This window comes from Cavia porcellus, unplaced genomic scaffold (genome assembly GCF_034190915.1).
Source record: "Cavia porcellus strain 051 isolate PalLab524CR breed Dunkin Hartley unplaced genomic scaffold, mCavPor4.1 scaffold_2, whole genome shotgun sequence".
Classification (NCBI taxonomy): domain Eukaryota; kingdom Metazoa; phylum Chordata; class Mammalia; order Rodentia; family Caviidae; genus Cavia; species Cavia porcellus.
Genome location: NW_026947485.1, coordinates 87,069,985 through 87,092,024, shown reverse-complemented (window position 1 = coordinate 87,092,024; position 22,040 = coordinate 87,069,985). Strand labels below are relative to the sequence as shown.

General features: G+C 36.7%; 1 long non-coding RNA gene across 3 annotated transcripts in view; it reads left to right on the top strand.

Moving 5' to 3' along the window:
- The first annotated feature begins 1,733 nt into the window (after window positions 1-1,733).
- Window positions 1,734-22,040, top strand: part of LOC106028793 (uncharacterized) — a 52,833-nt gene continuing 32,526 nt past the window's right edge. For 2 of the 3 annotated variants that reach the window (XR_010046240.1, XR_001202414.3), the window contains exons 1-3: window positions 1,734-8,388; window positions 11,869-11,960; window positions 12,566-12,603. This is a non-coding gene — a long non-coding RNA (uncharacterized LOC106028793). Of the gene's footprint in view, window positions 8,389-11,868; window positions 11,961-12,565; window positions 12,604-18,331; window positions 18,477-22,040 lie in introns of all 3 variants that reach the window. The other variant, XR_010046239.1, reaches the window with a different exon arrangement.

Sequence of the window (22,040 nt, the reverse complement as noted above, 5' to 3'; positions counted from 1 at the left end):
TCTCCCTTACTGTCAATGCCTATTAAATCTCAGTAACACTTACTCTATGTTTAGTAATGTGCCTAAATATGAAACTGTTTCAGTAAGACATTAAGGCAGCCCATGTTGATTTTCCTGTTGTCTGGTTTTGAAGGCTAGTAGTGCTTTCATTCTTTTATTTTGATCAGTTTTATACTATTTTGCTTTGTTTGAATTCAATGTGTATGAAGAAATGGACAACTATTTTGGAGAGTACAGCAGACATTGTGGTAGCCATAGTTGATTTCCTGTTGTCTTGAATTCCTGTGTTGCTTGCATTGTTTTTTTTTCTGATCTTGTTTGTTCTGTTCTGTTTTGTTATGTTTTTTTCTCTTTAAAATTAAAAAAAAAGAAACTGTTTCAAGACCTCTAAATTAATTCTGTATTCAGCTATTAATTTGTATTCCTGTGGCTCAGCACATCTCAGACTTACTATTTGGTCCTGAATCACCATCAGTAGCTAGACAGAGAAACAACATCTTCAACTACAGCACTTTGAAATGATATGTCTTGAAAGAATTGATAATGCACTTAGAAGTTGTCTGGTTGTTTTAAATGGTTGTTTCATTCCTGGTTTTTTTGTTTTGTTGTTTGTTTTTAGTTCATTTGCTATAGATATTAAAAAGATGCTAATAAAGAAATTATTCAAAGCCAGCAAAGGAATAAGTTAGTGTTTATGAATACTAGAACAATACAGATGTGAATACTAGGAAGCTTTGGACTTTGCAATCATTTCAATAGGCTACTTAGGTTTCATTCCTCCTTTCCCCTTTGTACCTACTTCATCCTCCCAGAAGATGTAAAGAGTAAAAATTCCCTTTATGATCTCACAGTTCATCTTTGGATAAACCAGACATAATTTGTAAACATCTGTTAGAGTGTCCCAGGTATACAGAACCAGTCATGAAGATTACATTTGTTTTGGGGAACTGGTACCTGTATATTAACTATTTTCAGTCCTCTTCTTTTCCCCTGCACTCCCCCTACCCCATTTCTAGATTCATCAACATCAGGCTAATTAGTTGCGGTTCTTTCTGAAGCTCTGATTTTGAGATCCTTCCCAACTATGAGTTGTAAATACTTTAAAGGCAGGGCCTCTATCCTTTTCATTTTATGATACAAAACCTTTTTGAGTAGCTAACCCACAGACAGTCCTCACAAATAATAAATGCTTAAATAAATCTTGACTAAACAGTGACAGAATCTGTCTACATACTAAGTATTGACTTCTAAAATTCTTTCTGTCTTTTAGACTACTTTTATGGGTAGTCCTCCTTGAAAATAATTTTGTTCCAGAAGAACCACTGGAAATAAAAAATATATTGAAAGTAAATATATAATTATCATTTTAATGAATCAGGTATCTGTTAAGCTCAATTCAGTGTAGGTACAATCTAAAGAATAAACCTGCTTTAAGAAATTAATTTGACTGGTTTCATATCTTGAGAAAGGTAAGATCAGAGTAGATGAAGGTGGTTGATCTAGTTCATTAGTACAATACACATAAAACTAATTTAGTAATACAACCATGTATAGACAAATCATGGGTGACCAATCAGAATGGGTTTTTAAACAGCTAATTTGATTTAATAAAACTTTGTTTTATGTAAGTGCTGCAGGATTCTAGTTTTTTGGACTGAGATTTATAGCTTTAAATTCTAATAGAACTGTATAGTAGTTTAAAAGGGATTTTTTTTTTTTTTTTTTTTTTTTTTTTTGGTACCAGGGATGGAACTCATGACCTTGTGCTTGTCAGGCAGGTGCTTAAGCCACTGAGCTAAATCCCCAGCCTTACAAAGGGATTTTAAAAACACCTCAGAACACGATGTGCTTTATCCTAAATATAATAGACATTTTCTAGGAAAGTTTAGTGGAGTAAGTTTGCTTTATCTGTTTAATCCCTTCTGTTATTTCAAAAGGGAAGGCAGGAGCTTAAGATCATAAAACACCATCAAAGCAGAGCTTTACTATGCTATTAGATAATGTTATTAAACTTTAAAAGTTCCTTTGAAAGAACCATTACGGACTTCCTGGTGAATCTCTGATCTCTGATTACATGTCACATGGGATAAGCAGATATATTGCAAATGAACTAAAAGCAACAGAGTCTGGAAGGTGAATAAAAGCCAAATACCCTTGTTTCGCTAAACCAGCAGGTTGAAGACCTAGATCTTTCATCCTTGGAAAGAATACTGAACTTCTTTTTTCATGTTTTAAAACATTTTTATCCAGGTATAAAGCTTATATACAGCTTGCCAATTTAAATGTATAACTTGATGAATTTAGTAGCCAGAGTTGTGCAGCCATCAACACAGTCAGTTTTAGAACATTTTTATCATTCAGAAGGGAACCCGACTGGTCATTCCTCAGGTTGTCTTGCCTGCCTTAGCCCTGGCTCTAGGCAACATCTGATCTTTCTGTCTCTATAGGGTTACCTATTCTGAACACTTACTATAAAGAGAACCATACAGTTTTTTTGTGATTGGCTTTTATCATTGATCATAATATGCTTAAGGTTTGTCAGTGTTTTAGCATTTATCAGTACTTCTTTCTTTTTATGGCCAAATTACTCTTTATTTGAATATACCAATTTTTTGTTTACTCATTTATTTATGGGTAGATACTTGGTTTGTTCCCACTTTTTGACTCTTTTTTTTTAAATTTTATTTAAAAGGAAAAAGAGAAAAAACAAAACAAAACAAAGTGGTATAAGGGTACAAGTAATACAGAACTACAAAAAAAAAAAACAGTAAGAAATCACCAGTTAATATATTACACATTATCATATTAGAGATAGTTGCTCAAGACACAGAATCAAAGCATACAAAGTGAACATTCAAACAGAGAGACTGCAAAAAGTTGTATTCAATGATCCAACCAAAAACATTAATATGGTCAGCTATTTAACACCCCTAAACACACTTGCAGTTGTATCCTTTAGAGCACTTTTTTTCCCTCTCTTTTTTTACAGCAACATTTACACATTTTGGGTTTCATTACTCCTTAGTTCTTACTACTGTTTTTTTTTGGAAGAGAATAAAGTCAAATATGGCAAAACAAAGCTGTCCACTCTTTGACTCTTATGAATAATAGTTATGAACAGTTGTATAATAAATTTTTGTGTGAACATATTTTCATTTCTCTTGAATATACAGAATCACTGGGTCATACAGCAGCTGCGTGTAAACTGTTTGAGGAGATGCCAAAGTGTTTTCCAAATTGCGGCACAAATTTGCAGCACAAATTTCCACAAGCAATGTATGAGCATTCCAGTTTCTCCACATTTGCCCCCAAATTTGTTTTTGTTTTATTAGTGCCATCTTGTAGGTATGAAGTGGTATCTCATTGTAGTTATTAATTTGTATTTCTCTAATGACTAATGATTAGCATTGAGCATCTCTTTCACTCAATCTTTTGGAAGAGAATAGTATATAGAAAGCTCAGTTTCATGGATATTCAAAAATGTATTATTTAAACCTAAGCAAAATAGCCAGTTTTATATCCATTACATTTAATTCAATTTATATGAATGCTACTTGATGTTTTGAACCAAGTTTTATGATGATGTTTAATAATTTGTGATGATATTTGGACCTGCATTTTTTTTCCATTGAGAATTATCTGACTAATACCAGGATAAATTTCAAATATAGAGCACCATTTCAGATATCATGAAGCAGTTGTATGCAGTATAAGTTAAGACATTTACTGTTTCTGATTGCAGAAAAGAAGCAAAACAAACTTTTTAAATTGGAATAAATATCAGGGTAGATAACATTTACTGACCTGGAATAAACACAGTAATTTATAAAAATGGCCCACATTGTTGATGTGAATATATAAAACATAAATATTCATTCAAGTTCTAGACTTTAACATTACAGCATTCTATGAAAGATCTTATCTGAAACTTGAGTAATGAAATAAATAATTTATTTGGGTTCCCTTTTGCCCTAAATCCCATAATTACATAATTCCTGTTTAAGATCAAATTTTTTAAAGCATGGTATTTTAAACAACCCAACTACTCACATGTTATGAGCCAAGAAACTTATCTTTTTGTTTCAAAAAATAACTTTGAGACTTTGTTTATATGACAATTCTGTACTTATTCCAGATTGTGTCCTTATAATTTATTCACATGTATTAAAATTTTAACAAGTTTCTGACAAAGAACAGGTGAGATAAGTCAGGAGTCATTAGAAGTTCAGCACAGTATTTTGGTCATTATTTGGAATTCCTAAGTGAGAGGAAACAGATTGGTTTGGTTACATTATTCTTTCTGTGCCAAATAAACAATTGGGAAAACATTAAATATCCTTTAGCTTTATATCTGCTTCTAGGCTAGATATGCTTAGTGGTCACAGTACTACTAGCATTCTTAGATGTTCGATATTTAATGATAGCATTTGAAAAACATTTTAATATATAGCATAAAAATTAATTTATGGGAATCTATTGAATGACTTAGTATGACCATTCAGGGAGCATTTATTGAATGCTAATTATGTTAGGACACTGCTGGCCAGAGGACGGTGCTGAAGTTTATGGGAAATCCTCAGGGATGGGTTACTATATGAAGTGCTGTTTAAATCTGAGTACAGTTAGGATATTCATAGGGGAGCTAAAACTAAGAATAGCATTAGCTCTGAAAAAAAATCCCAAAGATAGTTGTAAATAAAGCCTTTCTATTAAGCAATAGATAGGCAGTATCATACATCTGAGAAATATTTAAGTGTTCACTAGCATAGTTTAAGCAATAAGGGAAACAGTTGGGAAACAACCAAAAAGAGAGACTTCAGCTTTTAAAGGACTAATGGAATGCATAAAAGCATGAATAGGGAATAACATATTACAGAGTCAGTGGGTTGGGATGGACAGAGGTCAAATCAAAGGGAGCAGTTGAATGATGAAAAATATAGCGCTATAAAAGCTGAAATACCTCATTGCCCCCTTTTGCTATTTAGTCAGGGTTTTTTTAAAGGCAATAATTTGAGAAGGACATTGAAAGCCATTTTAATCTTTCCTATTGCCTCAAAAATGTCAAAAGGGCAGCCCCATTTTCAAGTCTGTAACAAGGTTAAAGATCATTGTAAAAGAGAATTTTTTAGCAAAAAAAGTTAACAGTTTCAGTTAAATTGGAAGATCATGCCAATTTTTCTGCTCTCAAGATTCATTAACATGATAATAAAGTTTAAAAAATAAGTTTGCAAGGACCAGACAATAAAATGGGGCACATCAATGGTTAAGAGATCTAACCAAAGTTTGGAAGACACCTAAAGGAAAGTGGTCTGCATAGATGACTTGGTAGTTGATGTGACAGAGAACCTGGAATTAAAGCATATTTGTATGTATAATTATATATGTGAAAAACAAAAGATACTATTAACTCGAGACACTAAAAGCTATACCAAATACACAGCTTGGTTTTGCAAAGAATATTTACATATTCATGATCATGCAAATAGTAATCATTTAATGAACCAGAAGTAGGGTTCTAATGCTATGAAGGACTAGGGAAAGAAGTGAAGGAAAGAGAGAATGTTTAACTGAGTTCCCTGCTAAAAACTCTAGTGTGGCTTCCAGTTACAATTAGAGTAAAAGTGAAATGCTTCACTTTGGTTTTAAATTTCCTGCATTATTGGCTCCCTATCTGCCTCTGCTCTCCTACCCTTCCCTTTTTCTGTTTGTTTGTTTTTGTTTATTTGGTACAACTCTTCCCTTCTTTTCTTTTCCTTTGTTTTGTTGGTTTGGTAGCAGGGTTCAAACTCAGGACCTCTCACTTAGCAAGCATGCACTTGAATCACTGAGCTAAATCCTGGCCCCTAAGTTTCCCTTCTTTAATCTCTCTTCAGTGACAGTGACATTCTTTCCCTCCTATAAACAAGTCAAGGTTCTTTACCTCCTTGAGGACTTCCTCCTTGAACTTTCTTCTATGTAAAATGTTTTTTAAGTGGAAAATAAATCAGTCCCCAGTGCCATTGTCTTTCACAGTGAGAGAATTTTAGCTCACCAGTGTGGCTGCCCACAATAGAAACAACATTTCAAGTTTCTCCTGAAGCTTGGTATGTCCAAAAAGATGTGAAAAGGGAAGTTACTGAGTTGCGCTCTGACAGAGAGAGTGTGTGCCCTGCTGCTCCTTCCACTTTGCCGTTTTCAGTATAGATGTGAGTGAGCCATGTGGGCCATGCATGTGAGGGGCTGGAGTAGCAAGGAGAAGGGGGAGCCTGGACCTTGGGTGGCCTGCATGCAGGATACTGTAAAAGGCAATAATAATAATAAACTTCATTTGCTTAAACTATTAATACAGTGTCTCTGTCACCTGTATCCAAACCATACCTTTTTACTGTTCCCCTAGATGTTCATATTGCAGACAGCTTCTTACCATTCAGGGCTCAATTCTCACCCCAGACACTGCCTCAGGAAAGCGTGTCTTGACCACTCTACTAAGTCTTCCAGGTTTTTATCTGTGCTAAAGTTTAGATAGCCAGAATGGCCAGTGGCAGTGGTAGAAGTTGTGCATGAGCTCACCAACATGGACTTCTACTGACCAATACTGAGCTGCCTAGAGCATTGCAGAATGTCCAATGTATCAGCAGCAGAGACCAACACTTGAGTTCCCAATATGACACCATTCTCCAGGGTGATCAGCCTGTGATGTGGTGTCAGGTTGATTATATTGGAATACTTCCATCGTAGAAATGGCAGCACTTCGACCTTACTGGCATAGACAGTTATTCTGGGTATGGATTTGCCTTTCCTTCACATAACAGTCCTGTCACATGATGGATTTAAGGAATGCCTTATCCATTGTCACATTTCCACACAGCATTGCTCTGAGCAAGAAACCTATTTCTTTTTTTTTTTTTTTTTTTTTTTGTCTTTTTCATTTTTACCGGTACCAGGGATCGAACTCACGACCGCCTGCTTGCAAGGCAGGTGCTTATGCCGCTGAGCTAAATCCCCAGCCCCAAGAAACCTATTTCATGGCCAAACAAAGGAGACAGTAGGTTCATGCTCATGAAATTCACTGGTCCAACTATGTTCCACATTATCTGGAAGCAGCTGATTTGATGGAAAGGGGAAGTTGTAATGTTACTCCAAAACGGAGGAAAGAAAACCTATTTTGGAGTACAGAAGATCTCTTACGGGTGTCTCCATTTCCATGCCCTCTTATTAAGATCAATGGGAAAGTACAACAAATCAATCCAGGCAGTATGACAAATGGCCCAGTACCTTTAGGAAGGAAGATATGGGTCATTCCACTAGGTCAAGAACAAGCCCTGCTGAAGTACTTGCTGAAAGTCAGAACATAGAATGGGTAGTAGGAGAAGGTACTTACAAACACCAACTACAACTGTATGACCCATTACAGAAACAAGAGTTATGATTTTTCTCTCCTGTATTGTTAATATGCTTATACATATAAACATATCAATATATATGTGTATCTGTATATATATATACATATATACACACATACATTTATATATTGTTTCTTAGTTTTTGTTGTTTTGTTTTGTTTTTGAGAGTCTCACTGTGTAATTTGCGCTATCCTTGAACTCCTGGCAATCCTCTTGCCTCAACCTCGCACAGGTTGGGATTATAGGAAGGTGTCACCATACCTGATTGTTTTCTTTCTTTGTAACATGATGTTGATAGACTTAATATTGGTTCCTAAACATGATTAGATCTGCATTATAGTGTTTAAGTTATGGAATATTAGGGGAAGAGTAAGCGTCACCTAAAGGAAAACTGCCTTCTGTACTGGGAATTAAGGCAGTTTGGGCTTTATACAGAATACTAGTACCACGTTCAGTATAATTATGAACTTGCTATTGTGTTTGGAGACTAAATATGGGTTAAGGAAATGTGCCTAATTGTTGACAAGGAGTGGATTATGACAGTTAATTGTGATGTCAACTTGAATGGATTGTGAAACACTTGGTGGATTAGCAGAGCTCACTTCTAGGTATGTCTGTGGATGGGTGACATGTAGAACAAAAACTAAAGAGTGAAGGCCCACCCTGGATGTGGGTGGCACCAACCAACAGGCTTGTAGCCTAAACAGCATAAAAAGGGAAAGAACAAGGAAGTCTTCTCTTTTGCTTCTTTAAAGGAGCTTCGGTCAATGCCACCACTGCCTTGGAACATTTGTCTGTTCCTTCAGGCTTCCAATGTAGATTCCAGCCTCCCAACACAGACCTTCTGGCTTTCTCACATAGGTGTGCACCAGACTCTGCAGTGAGCTCCAGGTTTTCAAGCATTGACTGGATCCCTTGACTTTCCAATGAGCATTCAACCATTTTGTATTCTTCCACTCCTGTTTCCACAGGTGGCCATTGTAAGCTGGGAAAGCGAGAAGCCGAGGTGAGCTTGGACTCTAGGTGCCCTGCATTCAGGCTCCTTTCTGTAAGATGCAAAAAGATACACTTCATTTGCTTAAGCTGCTGTTACCATATCGCTGTTACCATCCCCTAATTAAAAATAGCTCTTCTCCTCAGTGTTCATAGTGCAGGCCCTGTTCATCACTCAGGGCTCGACTCCGATACTGTCTTAGAAAAATCTGTCTGCATCAGTCTGTTGGAAAAGTCTGTCCGTCAGTTTTCTATCACTGCCTAAATTGCTGGATAGCACACAGAGGTCTACTAAATTGTTTTACTTAGTGCTTTAGTTTTTGTCTTTCTCAAGTTTCATGAGTGGAACTGTCTTGCCTTTTGCTGAATCCTTAATGCCTGGAACAGTGCCTGGCACGTAACAGATGAGTAGCAGATATTTGTTGAATTATTGACTATGTAAAACTGACAAAGCAATAAACAAAATAGATAAACCAATTTTTAAAAGCAGCATAGATACATGGTTTGGTAATGTAGAAGTAAATTAGAAGAAATAATAACTAAGATATGCTTAAATGGCTATCTCTATAGGCCCACAGCTGAAGTGGGACAGGTACCATGGAGAGCTATGTTATTATACAATCTTTGATGCAAATTTCATTTTTAAATTTGTGCATATGTAAGTTTAGAAAACAGAACATTTAAACAAAGTACTGTACAGTTATTAAAATGTTATGGGAGGATAATGTTTGATGATATGAGCCAGGAATTATACATACCTATGATCTCAGCCCTTGGGAGGCTGGCAGGAGGATCACCATGAGTTAGTTCAAGGTCAGTCTGAACTACATAGCAAGACCATTTCTCAAAAAGCCTAATTAAATAAATAATATGGAAAGATAGCCACAAAATGGAAAATACAGAAAGTAATATAACATTATGCATAATAAGATTTCATTTTTATTCATATATAAAGAACATACATGTAGGGCTGGGGATTTAGCTCAGCGGCATAAGCACCTGCCTGGCAAGCGCGAGGTCATGAGTTCGATCCCTGGTACCAGAAAAAAAAAAAAAAAAACATGTAAAATGATGCTGTATTATAGTTCATGCATATGACCAATTCCTAACTTTGATATAAATGGATATTCCATTTCTACTAATATAACTACTGTTTCCTGATTAACAACATTGAATAACTATTTGAAGACTTTATGATTAAAGGAACCCAGTTGGGTCAGGAATATAGCTCAGTGACACAGCAACTGCCTGGCAAGCATGAGGTCCTGAGTTCAGTTCCCAGTACCAAAAAATAAATAAATAAGTAAATAAATAAAGGAACCCAGTAGGAACTTGTTTCCCAGAACCCTTCCTTTTAGCCATTAGGAGTTTACCCTTATCGTAAGAACTGTGAGAAACCATGGGAGTATGTTAAGGAGAGATGGTGTGATCAGGCAAATTTGCAGAAATGAGCAGAATCAGAGAAATAAATTAGGAAGCTATTAAGATAATCAAGGCAAAAAAATAATATGGCTGTGTTGTGAGCTACTGGTTATTCACTGAGCAATGAGAGAAGGATCAGTGTGGGAGAGGGAGCCAGAGGGCTCAGTGTAGATGTCCTGAGCTCCAGATGCCTGGTTCTCATTCAAGTGAAGGCATTCAGTGAACAGGCAGATATGTAGGTCCAGAAAACTTTGGCCACAGTTTGAGGGCCATTGGCACCCAGAGGATACCCACAGTCAGACAATGATGATACATTTTCTTCAAAGGGTGAGAGGGAAATATAAGAGCAAAGCTCCCAAGTTAAAGGACAGGGAGGAGAATCAAAAAGAACAAACAGCAAGGTAGAAGGGAAAAAGTTTGTTGTGGAAGAAGGGATAGTTTGTAATAAGAAATGCTGCCAACACAGAATTAAGATCTGAAAAATGGCCATTGTATTTAGAAGAGGGGAGCCCTTGCTGATGATCATCAGGAGAGTTTGGGGAGACACAAGCAAACTGCAGATTGAGGGCCCTGAGTGGCAGGGAGACTGAGACCCATGAAGTGATCTACCACCTTCTCTTTCTTAATACTTTTCCTCTTCTAATTTTAATGAGTCTCTGAACTTGTACCCACCACTAAGTTGTCACCTTCTTATCAAAGTTCCAGTGACTAGCTTGGCAGCGGGGAGCTTTTTCCACTTGGTCACCTTTGCCTTCAGTTCCCTCCCTGTCAGTAAGCTGACAGAGACTTGTTTGTGCTGGTTCTGAATGTGGCTCCTACAAAACCGACCCTCAGATACTTGCTTTTCTACTTTGTGATGCCATTCACAGCTCATTTGGGTCCTTTTTTCTTTTCTACAGCAAGCACACATAAATACACAATCCAAAAATCTCGAGAGTAATAAGTTTTAAAACACTAGAATTAAAAATTAGGCTGACATCATATTCTTGACTATTGGCTGGTATTTGGAGCACATATTTTTCCAAATTTTTTTAGCCAAGGACATTCTCAGCATAGTTATTTCCCAAGCACAAATTTTATTCCCCTCTTATTTCTTCCCTCAAGACATTATTTCTCTTTTTAACGGTCACAATTCCAGGATATTATTAGAATTAATCATTCCCACTTCTTTCTTCTCCTTGAACAACATAAAGTCTCTCTGTCATCTTTTCCTTTTTTCATTTCTTAATTTTCACTTTGTAAATAACTCCTTGAAGCAAACTGATTTGGCAAATTACATGGAACTATAAGAGCACAATTATTTTATATACAGGATACCATGTTCAAATTACATTTTTCCTTGTTACACCATGTCTCATCATTGACATGTTATTCTACAAATGCTTCCCTGAGAATCTTCTGAGTGGCAGGCATCTTGAATGTGCTGTAGATATCAATAGCACATCAAGGCCTAATCCAGTGTCTGGCCCTAACACTAATTCTAGCAGGACGTTTGGAAGAGAAGAGCTCAGATTCAACACTTGGAAAACCGCAAAGATAAAGCCACAACAACATCCCACAGGGAAGTGACGGTCTCTGCCATACTCACCTAGATGGGCCAATAAAGGGATGGATGACAGGTGCTGAGGACATTTTGAGAATTAGCTTGAGTCTGAGGCAAAAGGATGTGACTTAGAGACCAGCCTGCACCACACAGTGAAACCCTGCCTCAAAATAATAATAATTAGTAAAAATGAGTAAAGCACCCCATCTCCCCAACATGGCTCCTTACCTGGTGAAGCTCTTTTAGTTGGAAAGATCACCAGCCAAAGGAAGTAGACAAGTTTGCCAGCTCCAGTTAAATAAGGTGAAATTAACCAAGTAAGCTGAGTACATGTCTTAGTCTATCTGTGCTGCTATAACAAAATGCCTGAGTAACTCATAAATAATAATTTATTTATCACAGTTCTGGAAGTTGGAGACTCTAAATTTAAGGTACCATTACATTTAGCTAGAATGAAAAAACTGATCTCTAGGACCTGCCTCTACAGTTCTATGAGTTTTTAGTTCAGCAGCTGTTTTTTTTTTCCAGAGTGTTTCATGCTCTACCAGATCTTGGACATGATCACATTGTTTAAGCTGATTGTTACAGTGGACCCATTCTATGTTATTAAAATATGTCAGGTGAGAAAATGTTTTGAATCAATTTGTTTCATTATTCATTATTTAGCTAATTTTTCTTGTGTATAAAAAGAACTTCCTCTTGCTTAGGTTTGGGACCTTGGTGGTAGAGCAGTGGAGGAATCCACTCCTCACAGTGGAATTAACTGTAATATGGTTGTACTGATTGCAGGATGATGCATGAGCCAGTAGCAATGAAGTGGCCATCCATCAATAAGTGAAGGACTGAGCAAAAATAGAGCATGAGTTCTTTGGTATTCCCAGCACATAGTGAGCACATAAAAGGAGAACAAAGCCACAGATGCAGATTGCTCACTCTGAATGTATTGATACAAATAATTGGTAAATTCTGTGTATTATACCAATTGCTGAACGCTGACTTATGGTTCAGAACTGCAGTGTCTTGATTCAACTTAGTGGTGCAATATATGAAGAGACTTCATTAAATCTTTAGAACTTCTTTGGTGATTCCTGTGGGATTTCAGTTGGATTTTCTTTGAGAAGGTGGCATAGATTTTTAGCTCCTACTGGGAACATGGAGGACAAGGATATTCTGCTTTTGGGAAAAAGGAATAGCTTTTTAAAGTCTGTTCTTTTTTCTCTCTCAGGGTTATTCTCCTAGGATAACACCTTGCTCTGCAACAAGGTGAGTAAAAATCACTGTCAGGATTTATACGCCATGGCTGATGGTTAGCCTGTTTTTGCAATTCCTTTCTTTCCAGTCCAACAATTGAATGTCCAAAAGACAGTGAGCATTTCCTTCTGTTTATCCCTAAACTGTCCATAGGGACATTTTTCATCATTTCCTGGCATGGTGAGAGAGATGTTAACCAACTGCCATCTCAATGCTCAGATTAGCGTCAAGACTAACTGAGCAGCTGGTTTGCTTCACTGATAAAAGAATGAAAGGCCTTAGGTAACCCTTGCTTTTAAAAGCTTTGACGGTGTTTGCAACCTCTTAAATTAGTCGTGCTACCCTCATATTCCGCAAGGGATGCTCCAAAAATTACTGCTTCTTCCCTAGGCTGTGAGTTGCTCTGGTTACTAACCTTAATGAGTACCTTTAGGTTTTCAGTGGGGGTGTCTGAGAGCCTTGTAGCAGCCTCTTCCTTAGCTCCGTGTGTGATAGCTTTGTACCTGGTGAGACACTGGATGGCTCCCTGTTTGCCAGTTCCCATCATGCAGGTGGAGCAGGATGGGGAGGAATGCTGTCTTGCTAGGCTATGAATATTCTATACTACTGAATTTCTCCATGAGTTTACGTCTTGTCTACATACCCGTCTTTAAAAATAAGAGAGGTAATTTATTCCTAATCAATGAATTCTTCTAGAAGTTGGTGTACTTCCTTCATCTTCTTAAAAATAAACAGGGTTGGATAATGAGAGAAGAAAAGAATATCTGCCTAAATTAACCAAAAGAGGAGGCGGACTAAGAAGTAGAGAAAAAAGGAGGGGATGTAAAAGGAGCAGGAAGAAAATAAGGAGCAGGAGAAGAAAGAGAAGACAGTCTGATGATGAAATAAGACCATTTTTTTTTTTATTAAAACAAAGCATTTGCCTTTGTCTGTTCCTAAGACATCCAGAAACCTGCCATGGCAGAATCAGTTCACTCCAGAAAGACCTTTAAACTCCTCATGGGTGCCTGTCTCTGCTTAGACAAAAGTTACTCAGAAGACAGCTTGACAAGATTGAAAAGATTAATGAACATAGTCTTCATTCCAGGGTTTTCAAGATCAGTGGGAGGGGGAAAAAAAGAAAGAGGAAAGAAAAGGAAGAAGAGGAAGAAAAGTTTTTAGGTCTAAATCAGTCTTCCTAGGATTAGGGTCTGAGATCTTGGGAATGTGTAATCTGTAGAATTTTTTTTTTTTTTTTGCTTTTGTTTTTAAAAATTGAAAAGCCCTCAGATGATTTTTTTGTTGTTGTTGTCATTTTTTTGAGACAGGATTTCACTGCGCAGTTCAGACTGGGTTTGAACTCGCTCTGTAGCCCAGGCTGGCCTCAAACTCCCAGCAATCCTCCTGCCTCAGCCTCCCCTTTGCTGGGGTTACAGGCATGCACCACCACTCCTGCTCCCAGATGATTCTTGATGCCAGTAAAAAGTTGAGAATCATTGTTTTAATCTACAGAATCAGAATTGTTTTTCTTCCTCTAAAACATAAACTGTAGTGGTTGTAGACTTGAATCATCAGGAAAAAAGGTGAGTGTTGCTTAGCTAACAGCATCCTGAAACATTAAAAAAATATGTACGTAAAATATTGGAAAAGAGTTTCCCGGCTGCTATGCCACAGAGTCAGTCATCATAAAAGATGGATAATCACCCATTTAAGAATAAGAATTATGAACTCCATCTGCTAGAAGCTTAAGAATGCAGTATGTGCATTCTTAACCGATGACACACCTGAAATCAGTGTGGATAAGGAGAGAGCTTTGTTAGACGATCTTAACACACCTTACTGCAGTAAATTTCTAGCACAAACTGCCTTCTGGTAGGTAGATGGTTCATTGCCACAGTTTGGATATTGTAGGATCAGGAAATACAGCTGACTTTTGATAGTATTATCGTCTGAGATGGAAATACTTTGGGATCTAGTGCCCAGCCAGGTCACTGGCTCACTCTCACAATGCAAACACATGCCACTGGCTTTTCTTTGTTGTAGGATTAACATGCAGAAGCTTCCAGAAAATAAGGGGGGAAGAAAGAAAAGGTCATGGGAAAAGGGCACCCAGCTAATAATGTAATGAGAGATAAAGCATCCTTGTGCCACTGAAAACCTGTCATCTGAAATACCCCAAGGCAAAAACCAACCAACAAGCAAACAGCAACTGAAAGATCCCCTGGCTTTCCATTTTATACCCCTTTTTAACCCATCTATTAGATTTCATTTTTCAAGAGTGGGAATAAAATAAAGAAATTCTTACATTTTTAAACTTAAAGTAGGATCATTTAAGCAATTGAAATGAAAGATTAAAAACTCAAAAGAAAACAATTTGGTATCCAGAATTAAAGTTTTTGAGTGATCCATAATCTACTTTGAGTGGATTTTTTAAAAAAAAATTTTTCATGGAGAAACTAGTTGGATAGAAAATAATTCTGTTTTTCGTTAATAAGGGCTCATATTGATAAATAAGAGATTTTTCCATTTTTACTCAATCCTGACAAGTTTTGACAAATACTGCTGATTTATGGACCCTACATGTCATGTTTGTTTTGCATTTTGGCCTTTCTAAAGAGCTGGCAAATGAGAAAGGTCTGTTTGGCAAAGGGAAAAAGAGAAAAAGCTGGTTAGGAAGAGGAGGAAAAGGCCTGTGTAAACACCTTACTGTGGGAAAGGCTTACAACACTTGAGCTGCTCAAGAATACAATATGGAAGCTGATGTGGGTGGATCATGGTGATTTCAGAGATAGTGACAATATTTGTGGTGGTGTTGTCATACAGAGCCTGGCTGATTGTGGCAAGGGAATTGGGTTCTGTATTAAGGGAAATAGAGTATTATTGGAGGCTCTGGGAATGCCATTCAAGATAGATATTTTATTTCTCAAAATTTGCAATGAATAAAGTTAGAATAAGAAAATAATATAATAATCCATATTTTGTTATTGTCTTGAATTTTGGAGCATCTTTTTTTTTTATTTTTAAATTTTTAAATTTTAATTTTTTTTGTACCAGGGATCAAACTCACAACCTCACACTTGCCAGGCAGACACTTATGCATACCATTGAGCTAAATTCCCAGCCTTGGCCATTTGATTACTTATTGACACTGATTAACCTATTAGATCTCACATTTTTTATAAATCAATAAATAATACTTGAAGCAATTACCATACTTTGGGGATAAATAAAAATGTAGCCAGGAACTAGCTGAGTCATAATAATTGCTTGATGATTGCTTACTGAATGTCAGAGCTGTTAGCTACATGATCTTAAGATACTGTCTTCCCAAACTGTTAATGTACAGGAATCTAAAAGAAGTTTAATAGAATTTTCTAACTAGGCTACTCTAGAATCTAATATGATGTTAGATTCTAACACTGAGGGATGTGATTTCAATGCTCTGTTATTTCCAGAGGAATAAAAGATACCCTTTAGACACCCTCAGCATCCTTGAATGAATCAGCTGGACATATCCAAGAACTTTTTTTCTTGAAATTATTCACATATTCAACTTATATTTCCTGGTGGGATGAGGAATTTTTAATTTTATAAGGTATTCAGAAATGTGTTAGCTTATAATCATTTCTTTCAAATTATGTTGTCAAAACATCAACTTCTGTACTCTTAGTTTCCACCCAAGCTTAGTGGCTTAATGGTCTCTGGTTCTGTGAGGCACCGTAAGGAAAGAGAACAGCATGACAGGGCTTCACAGTCCTAGAAGCCTGGCCAATGAGGATGGGAAGAGGGAACAAGAGGAGGGGCATTATCCAAACACAGATTAAAAAGGGCCATTGATTACAATGTTTGCTGTCTGAATTCCTCAGGAAAAAAGAAACCAAAATGTTATGAGAACCCAAATGAAAGCAGTCTCAGTATAGTCAGAAGCGCAGGAATGAAACAGCCTTGGAACTCTTGCACCTTCAAAGCACATTGTTTAACCTCTTTAAGCTCCCTTACCTCTATGAAGTGGACTGGTGTTTTGTCTTTGCCTTCTGCGGTGACTATAATGATAAATGAAAGGCTTCTTGTATGCTGAGTACTTAGCACAGAAATGATGCTCTGCTAGGCTCATACTGCACAGAAAGTCATCCCCAAGTTCCCTGCAAGTTTCATCCTGAGGAACCCTAACATGACAGCTCTGAACCTCTCCAATGGGTCTGGGGAAATGGCCATTCGGATTGTTTAAAAATTGTGAGTTCATTGCAGTTTGGCTTGCATATCCCTTCCTGAGAACATTTTGTTGACATTTCTTTTTAATTATAGTACTTTGAGCTCACACTTTGAGAAACCACAAGGACAACTTGTGATCATAATTATTTAAGTGTGGTTTCCTTTATTCTCTTGCCTACACTGAATATTTCTACTTTCTATCCTGGCCTTTTCAGAACTGAGCAAATTCTGCTGTTGATTTCTACTAGCTTGGCATTCTGCTTCTAGGAAAATCAATATGATGTACAAACTTGAGATTTCAGTTCTTAATCACCTAGCTGTTTCTAGCACCAATGCTTGAGAGATTATTAATATTTGTAATTTTCCATTTAGTGAAGGATTATCCATCTAGTTCTTAGTTCTGGCCAGGACTGATTTTGAGTATTAAGTCCATTAGGCTGAGCTAATTTACGTGTTAGCTTTAGATGGCCATTCCGTAACTAAGATTTGTCTGTTTGTAGTTTTTGTTTTTGAGGCAGGATCTCATTGTGTAGTTCAGGCTGGCCTTGAATTCACTATGTGACCCAGGCCAGACTCAAGCTTGTGGCTACCCTCCTATCTTCATCTCCCAATTGCTATAATTACAGCCATGTACCACCACACGTAGCCGATTTGGCTTGTATACAATTAGATTTTGGCATTTGAGACCCATATTTGAGAATCAACCTGTCTTCAGGTTAGAGAAACTATCTTCTCTGACCCCCAAGGGCATACCATGTTAGCCAGTTCATTAACTTACCTCCTGCTGGCCTTAGTGCCAAAATGCATATGCTGAATCTTTGCTAGAGAGACATGAATTACAATCCTAATTGTTTTATTATGTTTATTGCCTCTGAGATTTCTTGTCATGAATCATGCAACAAAGCTGAAGTTGATGTTTAACTTTATAGACTTCCAAGTGCCAAATTCCCAAAATCACTACAAGAAGATTGTCTACAAAGCTGTCTTGTTTATGTAGCTTGTCAACTTTTGAGACATTAGCCCTGTATGGGTTTGAATCTATGCTTCCCATGTACACAGGAATAAAGAAACAGCAAGACCAATTCATTTGCAGCAAACTGGATCCTTCTGATGACAAGCACAGCAAAGTGTGGCCACTTTGCATTTTAGAAGCCAGGACCAAATTCTGAGGCATTCTTGCTCTTGTTTTATTCTGACTCCAAATTTCAATTATGCATACAAAAGCCTGATCTTTCTTGGATTAAAATAAATGGAGGGACAAGAATCTCCTTCATGCTTGTCTAGTGTTATTTTTTGTACAAATTTCTGTCTCATTCCCCTCACCCAAACCCAAACCCATAATATGCATATATCCTGAAAGCTCTCTCAGAATTTTGGTGAGCCAGTTTGTATTTCTAGCATCACATCTTGACCAGTTAGTTCCTGTAAGGAGGCTGAGCTAGAGGAACCCTTCCATTCCCCTTTCCCATATTCTTACAGCTCCCCAAATGCCCTAATGTACTTCTATGTGTTCTGTGCAAACTTGTAACATGATGTCCTATCATTACAGGGAATGTGCTTGCAGCTAGAGGAAGAAGAATGTTTCTATACCCTTTATTCCATTTCACTGGCAGCCTGCAGACCCCCGACCTTCCATGAACTTCTTAATCTTTCTTATTCGTTCAGCCAACAGACCTGGGAGTTAGGAGTCCGAGGTTCAAGTTCTTATTTTGCTACTGAGTATATTTGGTCAAGTCCTTTAACTTACATCTTTAGGTCTCATCCTGTGGATGAGGAATGTTAAATCAGACGGCCTTCTATACACTTCCCCACCCCTTCCTTGTATTATAGAGAATCTTTAGTGTTTGCTCTTCAGGAACTTTGGTGCAGTTGCAGAGTTAAATATACAAACAAGAGTCATGTTTTATCAGTTTGAGGCTATGTGTTATGAAATGCCCAAGCAGCTGACTGCTCAAGCTCACAATTTTGATTGCAAAGCTTGAAAATAACACTGAATCTAGTTGGTAAACAAATCTGTGAGTTCTTGAGAGGCCAAATACCATCAACAGTCTTTTGCAATTTGTTGGAATAGTGACAAACATCTGCAAGTCATAGATATTTACATAAATGAAATCCAATTCTCCAAGGGGATTATACAAATCTCAGTAAAAATGGAATGTCTAGTCACACATATTGTACATTTAATTCCAATCAGAAACTTTATTAAGCCTTGTGGGGTGGGAACACATGGGATATAAATATTTAAAAACTCAGCTGCTCTCCAGAAGCCAGATTCCAAAATGCAACACTTCTCTTTCCAGTTCTGAAAAAGATAATATCCTATTAGAATTACATTTAAGTGACTTTAAGTGAATTGTTAGCTCCTTATTAGTGAATGTTTGAAACACCAAGAAAAATCAAGGCAAGAACAAGTATTTAGAATAGTGGCCAAATTTTGGGTGGATACTTATTCTTAACTATATTTCATAATGAAACAAGGTCCTCATTAAACAATAATTTTGGGTTCTGCAAGTGGCAGGCCTTGAAAAAATTAAGGATTTGACTTTGAAATTCAAACATACCAAAAGTCAACTTTAATTAAAGAAAGTGACACTTTTGCATTTGAAAATTTTGAAAGTGGTTTGCATTTCACGTTTTTCACACCCATACTCCATTTTATAGCTGACGAAACTGAGGTTCATGCGGGGTAATTTACTCAAAATCACATTTTTATAGTATCAAGATTCCTTTACTTTTTTACTTTAAATTCTATGATTCCTTTAAAGTCATGATGATTTGAAGCATAAATACAGATGCACATGTAGGTTAAAGGACACAAAGTTCTAGTAAGAAAAGAATAAATTCTGGAGACCTACTATATAGCATCGTAACTGTAATTAATGAGTAGTAGACAACAATTTCAAATGCAGTAGTGAGGTGACTAATATGTAAATTAGCTGGATTTAATTATTCCATAATGTTTAAATATATCAAAGCATCAAATATGCACCATAAACTATAGATAGATGGACAAATAGATAGATAAATAGATAAACAGACAGATGTATTTCTCCTAATAATTTTGCATGCTATGGAGACAAAAAGTCCTTAAAAAAGAAACATTTTTTCTGTGATTTTCTTTTTCTTCCTATGCTTTTCTAGGATTTTGAATACCCTGCATGTATTGAACTTTCCAAATATCAGACCCAAGTAAAATTTAGGAAAAAGCCAAGAATACATGGCATTCACAATGATTTTTAACAAGTCTGCCAATCCTTAAAGAGTCCTTTTCAATGCTCAGTATGCCTTGGCGAGGCTTCTCAACCACAGAGTGGTATGTGGCCTGTTTTTTTTTTTTTTTTTCCCCTCTACTGCTATCTGCTGGTAGTAGGTCTGCAATGGCAACTGCCTAAACATAGTACCTGCAATCCCTCCTGTCCCTGCAGGCCTGAATCAATGATTGTCAGCTCTAGCTACACAGTGGAATCACAGGGGACATTTGCAAATGTGTCAGCATTCAAGTCCTACTCCCAGAGATTCTGATTCAATTCGGTCTGGGGGAGGTCATTTGTATTTTTTGAAAAGCTCACCAAAGAAATCTAAGAATGCTACCCAGCATTGAGCACTGTTGACCTAAACAGTCATATCTTGCTACGACATGTAATAGGAAAATTAATGTGATCAAGAAAAATCTACATTCTCTCCTTTTTATGCTGTTCAAAAAAAAAAAAAAGAAAGAAAAATCTACATTCAACTTGCCTGCACTTGACCACTTCTCCATTTCATGAAATATAACTCATTTCAACTCGATATGATTTTTATGGATTAAGAACAATTGAAGTCCATTATTTTCTCTGTAAGCTTTCAAGATCTTCCTCAGGACTAAACAGGAATCCAGCCTAAAATAAGTCAGTACTATTATTTTATCACATTTCATATTATAAGCTATGATATAAACGAATACTAAAAATAAATGAGTTATGAAAAATGTATAATTTAGAAAGAAATGATCTTATAAACTTAACATTCCTTTTCCATGAGTTCCATGTTAGACTAAGAAACTGGAGGCCTGCTGACTTTTACAAGCAGGTACAATGAAAAGGCAACTTATTTGAGATTGAATTCCTGTCCAGTTATGAGGAAAACTGAAAAATTTCAGGAGAAAATAATATAAGCTTTAAACACACACACACACACACACACACACACATACACACACACCTACATTTTATATATAATATATATATATATATATTTTTTTCATACAGTATCACAAGTTAGTGGGGAAAAGGGTTTGATTTTCTTGGAAGTAAGTTTAACCAGTGACCCAGAAAACATCTATTAAAATAAGCAAACATTATTTCTGTGTTTCTTGGGGATATTCTATAGATCTGTAAGTGAGAAAGCTTCCCCACCTCCTGGTAAACTCCAGTGCTATCAGCCAAAATGAAAATTTCTCATAAATCCTTGTTCTTGGGATACTTCCTGTCTTGTCAGCACAAGATGTTACAGACTTTTTATCTACAGCTATATTCAGCTGTATGTACATCTGAGAGACCTGGGCCTCTGACCTGCTGAGCCCTACCCCGAGCCCCGAGCCCTACCCCTTAACTCCAGGGTTAGGAAAAATGCAACTGTGAAATTTTTACCTTAACTATGTGGTCTTTCTAGAAAGCAAAGCAAAACAAAACAAAACAAAAAAATCAGTCAAATTTCTGTCTGTTTGTTTTATGAGACATGATCTTGCTATGTAGTTCAGGCTGGCCTTGAACTCTCTGTTGACCCAAATTGCCCTTAAATTCTTAGCAGTCCTCGTGCCTCAGTCTCCTAAGTGCACCACCAGGTCTGGCTTCTACCTAGTATTTTTAGACTTGTTCTGAACTTTTTAAAAACTTTTAAATACACAAAAAATTCACCTATGTGTTAAGAAGTGATATTTCAATTTGATGGAAGAAGACTGTCAGTCCCAATAACAATTTGGATTGGGGAGAGAAAAAATAAGCTTTCAATAACCTACCCCTTGAAAAAATGGATCTGAAATTTTCACTGAACTTAAACAGATTCTTCATAAGTACAGCGCCCTTAAAACTTAAGGAACTGTGGCAGGGATGCAGGGTAAATTCAGTTGTTTTTAGTCTCACTGCCTCATTTCAGCCTGATTTAAGCACAGAATGTATTGTGCAGTTTATTTTCATGACTGAAGAAATGAGTTACAAAACTAGGAAGATGTGATGTTTAAATCTATAAGAGTTCATCTTATTTTATCTAGAATATTAAAT